The sequence below is a fragment of the Myotis davidii genome, unplaced genomic scaffold (genome assembly GCF_000327345.1).
Source record: "Myotis davidii unplaced genomic scaffold, ASM32734v1 scaffold460, whole genome shotgun sequence".
Lineage (NCBI taxonomy): Eukaryota > Metazoa > Chordata > Mammalia > Chiroptera > Vespertilionidae > Myotis > Myotis davidii.
In genome coordinates, this window is record NW_006292692.1 from 393,015 (window position 1) to 400,851 (window position 7,837).

The window sequence follows — 7,837 nt, forward strand, 5'->3', positions numbered from 1 at the left end:
TCCCTGGGTGGGCAAGATAGCCCCTAGAGACCATGGCTGGAAGAGGCTGAAGCTGGATGCAGGGCTGCTTCAAGATCTGCAGACAGAATGCGCGAGTCTCCTACTCTGGGCTAGCAGGACTGCACCTGCTTCAGGGAGGGGTTAGAGATGAATTACAGGGTCTTTCTGAGATTTTCAGTGGGACAGAAGTTAGCAGGCTTACAGCTAGGGACTCAGATGGACATGCTCTTGTGGGTTCTTGCGAGGGCAAGACTGTTCCCGTTCTATGGCTGGATCCCTCAAAGCTCCCACAAAGACATTTTTGTCCATGTGTGCTACCAAATTATTTTCACTGAGCAGAAAGAAGAGTAGACCTCTTATTTTGCCATCTCACTGACTCCCACCATTTTCTTTAAAACTACTATCCTGTTACCTCCATCCTCATTCTCCTTCACCTTCAGCCTTTTAACTTGGAAAGAAAAATGAAACAATCAGATAGAACTTCTTCAACCCTGGTTCCTTCTTCCTCACCACACAGTATTTATGTTCAGCCATACCACTCATTTCTATCTCATGGAAAAATATGTCCTAATACTCCTGAAGGCTAATTTCTTCCCTTGTATTCTGAATTCCTCCTCTGTTCCATAATGTTATTCCCTCTCTTTCCTGTTATTTTCAACTTCCTCTGAATAACATGTAAATATGTTTAAGTGTTTACAACAGTAAAAAAAAAAAATCCCATGTTCCTCTTAAGAGTACCAGTTTCTCTCTCCCTTCCTGATAATGGATAATGGTCTTTTTTTAAAATTTTAGCTTCTATCTATATATCTATCTATCTATCATCTATCTAGATTTGAGCCCCACTTGTCCACAGCAGTATCCTACTCATTAATGCACATGTTACTGGTTTTTACTCTTCCATGCCTCACTTTTCCCAATTCATCACTTACACTACCTCCCAAATGAACCAACTAAAACCTAGTAGTTCTTATTTTATGGTCTGGTTTAGGTGGATCCTAAATTAAAAGAGTGGCCAACACTGAATGAGCACTTACTGTGGGCCCAGCACTGTGATATTTCATTCAGATGCCTTAACATAGTGATTAGGAGTAAGATTAAATTAGTTAAAACATATAAAATACTTATAACAGGATCTAGCCCATAGTAGGTACTCGATAAACATTTGCTATATAGTATGCCAAGGTCCAGTCAGAGACAGATACCACACCAGTTTTGTGAATAAACAGATTTTATTATAAAGGATTGATAACTACACATAATAAAGTTGTTCCCTAGGTCACTGAAAAGGTAAAGAGAAAACTCTAATGTTATCATAGAATTAGCAACTTTAGGAAGCAGCACCATCCCTGTGAGAACAATGAGAAGAAGTTGAAATTATTAAAACTTAGAAGTTTAGAGGAGGAGCCTTGTTGAAATGAAAGTCAGACCTCTGAGATGAGGGTACTGCTCAGCTGGTTCTGTTGAATCTAAGCTTGGAGGAGTGAACCTGCAAATAATGCAGCCAGAATTCCCAGGAGGCTAGAGCTGGTGTCTATGAGAAGAGTGTGATAAGGCTGGTTCTATAAGGCCTGGAAAAATGAAAAACTGCATTCAGCTACTGCTTCTTGTAGGAATTGACACTGCTGGAGTCAAGTAGTGTTGTTAGGATGATATATATAGGAAGATGAATCCTGTAAGAAGGACACAGCTAGGAGCAAGTTCCTTCTTCCTCTTCAAGCCTTGTAGTCTTCCTCTAGTGCAGGGGTGGGGAACCTTTTATCTGCCAAGGGCCATTTGGGAATTTATGACATAATTCGTGGGACATAAAAAAATATCAAATTAAAAATTATCCTGCTATATTTGGCCAAATATTTAATTAACTCACCGTTAATGCCTTGGCAGGGCCAGACCAAATGATTTCACAAGCTTTATATGGCCTGTGGGCCGGATGTTCCCCACCCCTGCTAGTGACTCCATTGGCAGAGCTTAACAGGAAACCAGATAGAAGACAAAAAATGTGGTCTGTGAGACCTTTGTCCAGGCATCACAAAGGAGAATATAGATGGATAAGTTTCAGGATAAACAACAAAAATCTAGTAACTGACACCCATGATCTCCACAATATTCCTTTGAGGCAGATACTAAAGTTATTATTGGGTTCATCTTTTACTAGATTTTCTTTTTAGAGAACTTTTAGGTTCATATGAAAATTTGGTGGGAAATATAGAGTTATATCCCTGGTTTTTGATGTTGGAACTTCGACTGCAAGTTGCTATTCCAAGATGACACAGGCAATCAGTGGTAGTGCCAGGATTACAATTCAGAATCTCTGGTTCCAAAGTCACTCTCTACCTAATCAATTTATATTTCCTTCTCCTTTCCTTCCAGCCTATATGCTCTTCAATATCATTAAAGTATTCTACAACTCAGAACTTTCATGCATTTGGGTAGGACAGTTCTCTTTCTCTTCCCCTTCTTTTTCCAAGTTAGTTATTGTTTTCTATACTTTGGGGGTCAGAAATGAGGTATTTATCAGGATAGCACTCAAATCCTCAAAAGTTTTGCTTACCTTAGTGTTCTGTGTTCTGTTGATCCCATTGACGAACATGACAAACTGGTAATGCTGCTAAAAATGTGTTTGCACCCAACTGCCATTTGCCTTAAGTAGTAGGCAGAAGATGGAATTAGTGACAGGAACAACTGCTTGCAATATTTGGTAAGGAGGAGAAACCCAGGTATATTCTTGCTTTCACTCCTGAGAGACCAGATGACTTTCTTTCTTGGGCAAAGTCTCCTCATGACAATCAGCTTGTTCTACGTTGACACTACCTTCATCTAGATCCATTTGCTCTTTCTCATCATTCTTAGTCATTATGCTAAGTCAGGAGCACTGGGATTGAGTTTGAAGGGTAGGTGTGGGGTCACCAGAAGGTCACTAATACCTCTCAGCAAGTTAGGGAGTTTTGAGACAAGTGATTGTCCATTTGAAAAGCCAACACCTGATAGCCTTCATGCTTGAGGGTGGAGATCTCTACAAGGAAAACTGCAGCTGGAATCCTTCTCAGGGGCTGCCCTTCAACAGGAAGTCTGGTTTCACTCAGCACGGCAATGTTGACTCTGAGTCTGTACAACACACATGAGACCACATTTTAGAGATGACAGTTATCATCATTGTCTAAAGTTATGATATTTTATAGTGCAGGAGTTCTTCCTTACCTCCTGACAAGTTGAAAGACTTCTACTAGACTAAGTCCCCAAATAAGGTATTTTCACCATGACAATTTGGACAATCTTGAGCTTGGTGTGACACAGACTTTTCTCCGGGGATCTGCTTTGTAGGGGGAAAGCCTGGATATCATAATTAAGGATATTCAGAGATACTCAGTGATAAGTGACTGACATTCTGAGCTCCCTAACTGGGATAAGGATTTGATAAGTCAGGAAAATATTTTTTCCATCATGGTAATTAGCAACCTGGACCATCCTGACCATCTCAAGCAGTGATCATCAGTCAACTATAGGCATTTCATGACAATGGTTCTCATCATTAGCAGCCCACTATTAGTGCAATGTAACTATGAAGGCTGATGTTTACAGAGCAAGAGAAGTGAACAATCCCTATTGTCTGACACTCTGAAGACAATGTTAAGTCCCAGTATCTTGTATCCCTTTTTCAATATTATCCCAAATCCTCTCCAATTCAGTTGATCAGGATTTAATCTTTCAGATCCTCACCTATAGCAAAACCCACCAAATGGAAACTTTTCTGGAGCACAGGATTTCTGATATATTAACATGACCTAGATATATCACAGGACGTACAGCAGTAGATTAGTGCCACAGTTTGAATCCAAGGAGCCAAAACCTAGGAAGAACATCTTATTCATGAAAGACAGAAAAAGGAAAAAAGGAAGATGGTCAAAAATCTCAGCCATTAGAAAGCATCATGAAACAGGAGCTAGGAGGAACTTGAACAGAACAGAGTCTGAGGAATAATGTGAAAAAAAATCAGGTAATGGTAGAAAACACATCTGAAATGTGTGCATTTATGTGCTCTTCTCTGGACATGGCATGGATAGGGAGGGCTGGCTTAAGGGTATAAAATCAAAGCAGATAGCAATGGCAATGTAGGACTGAGGAGTTTCCATCACTAAGCTCATGAAGTTCTTATTGGTAATCCACATTCTGCTCATTTGTATGTTGGAGTTTGAAAATATGACACAGACCAGTTTGTATCATGAATAAATTTACTGATGACATTGATATCTCCTCTTAAATAGAAACATAATTTTCATCAATTTTAGCAAACTTTTAAATGTGGCAGCTGGTATAACAAGTGTTCTTTAGTGGCTCTGGTTCCACCAGAGTCCTCTATGTAGTTTGGAGACCACTTGGGGGCAACTCAGGATCACTTTCATCTGCTTTGCCAATCTCCTCAACCAACTCCAACCATATCAACATTAAAAGGTTTGGATCCTTCCAAAATTTTAATTTTTATGATCTAGTTATTTTATCTAGTAATTTAGTGTTCTTAAAAAGCAATATATCATTGTTTCAATGCCTAATATAGTTCCTCAGAAGCTAACTCTTTTAAAGGCATACTTTCTAGTTTAAGCCTTTACCATATATTGAATCCTTTTTGTGTGCTTATTGGCCATTCCTATATCTTATTTTATAAATTGTCTATTCAAGTCTTTTGGCATTTGGAGTGTTGTTAATCTATTATTGATTTTAGTGAGCTCTTTATATATTCTGTATACAAGTTATATACAATTCCTGTTTGTGGCTTGCCCATTCAGTGTCTTAGTTGTGTCTGTTCATAAGCAGATCTTTTAAATTTGATGAATTCTACTTTATCAATTTTGTTACCACTAATGTTTTTTGTGTCCTAAGAAATTTTGTCTACCCCAAGGTAATGAAGATATTGTAAAACTTCAGTAGAAGTTTTATGATGTTAGCTTATAAGTTTAAGTCTTTAATCAATATCAAATTAATTTTTGTATGGTGTAAATTAGAGATTAAGATGTACTTTTCCATACAGATATCTAGTTTTCCCACCATGGTTTGTTGAAATGAGATAGTGTGAATCATCCAAATGTTTTACTCTAGATCAAGTTTTTTTAGATATTCTAAAACATATAGAAATGTCAACACTTTTTTTTTTCAAATGTGTTGGGCTATTCTAGATTCTTTAAATTTCCACATACATTTTAAAAATAGATTGTCTATGACTATAAAATCCAAGTCTGATTTTGAGTGGGGTAGTGTTGATTTCATAGCTCACTGTGGGGGAAAGCAATATCTTTACAACATTAGGTTTTCCAATTCATGCCTAGCAGAAAAGGTTACCCTAGATATGTTTCTGGGGAGTGAGAGACAGCAAGATAAGGAGGACTTGCTAGACCAGGAGTTCTTTTTTAAAATTTTTATTCTTTGTTATTGTTGTTTTTTAGACCAGGAGTTCTTAATCTAAGGTCCATGAACTCCCATAACTGAACCCAATTAAATAGCATGGAAAATTCTGGACATAAATAGAGGGATGCTCTTTTCTGAGGTGAGGGTGCATTATTTACATTAGATTATCAAAGAGATCCATATATCATCCAAAAACAGATTAAGAAAAAGACCATCCATTGTAAGGAAGATACACAGAAATCCAATGCAAGGCTATCTTGAGATAACTCAACCTCTGTATTTCCATGGATCATAGAAGCAGTTGCATAGGTTTCCATGCTCTTTGACTTAAGCATAGGGTATAATCCCCTTCCCCATGACATACAGACAAGGTCAAATCTGGACCACTATACTAAAACAGCCTTGAAGGAGTGGTCAGGTGAAGAGAATTTTAGCATTTGGAGTTGGTCTCCAGGGCCCTAGGATGAAGCCTAAATCTATCCCCTCCTCCACTAACCTCTGAAGATAGTGCTCTGGGTAAGGAGAGAATTTACTCTGAAGCAGGAAAGATCCAAAGGCTGTGAGCTTTAACTGGGGGGTCAGTGGCTGATTATGGCAGAATAAGACATCAGGTGGTGTCACTGAAGTAGCTTCAATCCAGCCCTTGGCAACTTGTCCTAAATTCCTCAACAGAAGGCTCCGTGAACTAAGGGAGCCACAACAACCTTTAGGAAGCTAAAAAAAAAAAAAAAAAAAAAAAAAAGAGCTGCAAACCTTGGCAACGAGAGAACTAACCCACACAATGGTAGGAGCTACAGTGATGGTGAAAAAAGTCCTGCAAAGGCCATAGAGCAGGGGTGCAAAAATGGCAACTGCTTCTCAGAGATAGTTAGAGACTGACAGAAGAGTGACTTTGGTGTTAGTCACAGAATAATACAATAATGTCCACTATTACAAGAAAAGAGTACAGACTGGAAAGTCTGGGGACTTGGCAACTCTCCCAGTATGTGGGGCTCAGAGACCTACCTCCATCCCCAACTCAATGAATACCTGAGTTTGGGAGGCAGCAGTGGGAGCAGGCAACCCTGGAGGAAGGAGTATTTTATAACTGACATTGTTTATAATGGTTAGCACCTGATGAACATGAAAAGCAGACTGACTTTAATCAGTTTTATTACTGTTTTTTAATTCTCCATGAGCATTGTACCCTTACACCGCTTATTGCCTGCACCTGGGGTGGACCTCTCCTACCAGCCCTCCCTTCTTGGCAAACCATTGCTCCAATCACTCGGGCATGAACAATAATAGGGATGAAATTAACCTCCTACTTTTGACAAACTGCAAAATAACTCTGACTCTCTTGGAGGGAAGAACTATACATTTGAAGTTTTTCCCATGTAGGTCCCAGGAGGCAAGGGGGCAAAGGCTGAGTATGGTAGGTCAGCCATGGCTGTAGTGATGGCAGCCAGTATCCCACAGACAGAGAGAACTTCTTTCTGCTCCTCTCTTATAGCTCATTTCAAATACAGAGGGCATTGATCCATGTATACTGCAGAGAATACTTACATATGGGTACAACATCATATGCTTGGTTCTTCAATTTCTTAAAGTGAATGGAAAAACACAGAGCCGACATTTCATAATGTAGCATTCTAATTGTTTGGCCATTTTTTTGGGTCCAAAATTCAACCTTATTTTCACCCTAATAAAGATCTCATGTAGAACTTTCTTCTAACCTGTGGGAGAAATATATGCCTACTTTCTTTGCTTCTCCCCTCTAGTCTCACCTTGGAAATACAAGTTTCCACTGGGGAGTCTATTTAAATGGAAGCTGTGCTTCTTTAACTCATATATCAGAAACTTAAGAATCTGGCTTTTTTATTCCAAAGGATATTTTGGGGGATTGGGGAGAGGAAGAATCTCATTAGCTTGTCAATCAAATGTGTATTTGCAAACACTTGGTTTGCATCAAACAATGCAGACTTGAATAAAAAACAAATGTATTGTGCTCATTAAATAATTTTGTTTACAAAAATAAATACCAGAGAAAAGAAATGTATTTATCAGTGTTAAACTATTATTTGTATATGACTTATTCTTTTCTTTTAAAAAATCACTTATCTTCAAACTTAAAAAATAATAAATTGTTTTTACCATGCCTAAGTTGATTCTTTAGTGTTTGGTTACTATTACATCAAAGGAAAATAAATACAATCTGTGTCATTAAAGTAATTCAGTGCAAATTGGGCATAACACAAAATTACATTATTAGCAGCTGCTAAATGACTATAAAATGTAATTAGACACACTCAATTCACTACTCATGAACTGGACCTGATTTCTGAAATATCAATTTAGAACTTTGATTATTCATGACAAAAGTGGATGTATTTAGATTCTAGGTTTAAATTCTTGGTGATGAATATATCCCCCTAAGACCTTTAATGGGATTCCTAAGAGGAGG

At 38.2% G+C, this 7,837-nt stretch overlaps 1 pseudogene; it reads right to left on the reverse strand.

The window, feature by feature from the left end:
* The window catches only part of LOC102755751, a 53,835-nt pseudogene that overhangs the window by 39,453 nt on the left and 6,545 nt on the right, over nucleotides 1-7,837 (reverse strand).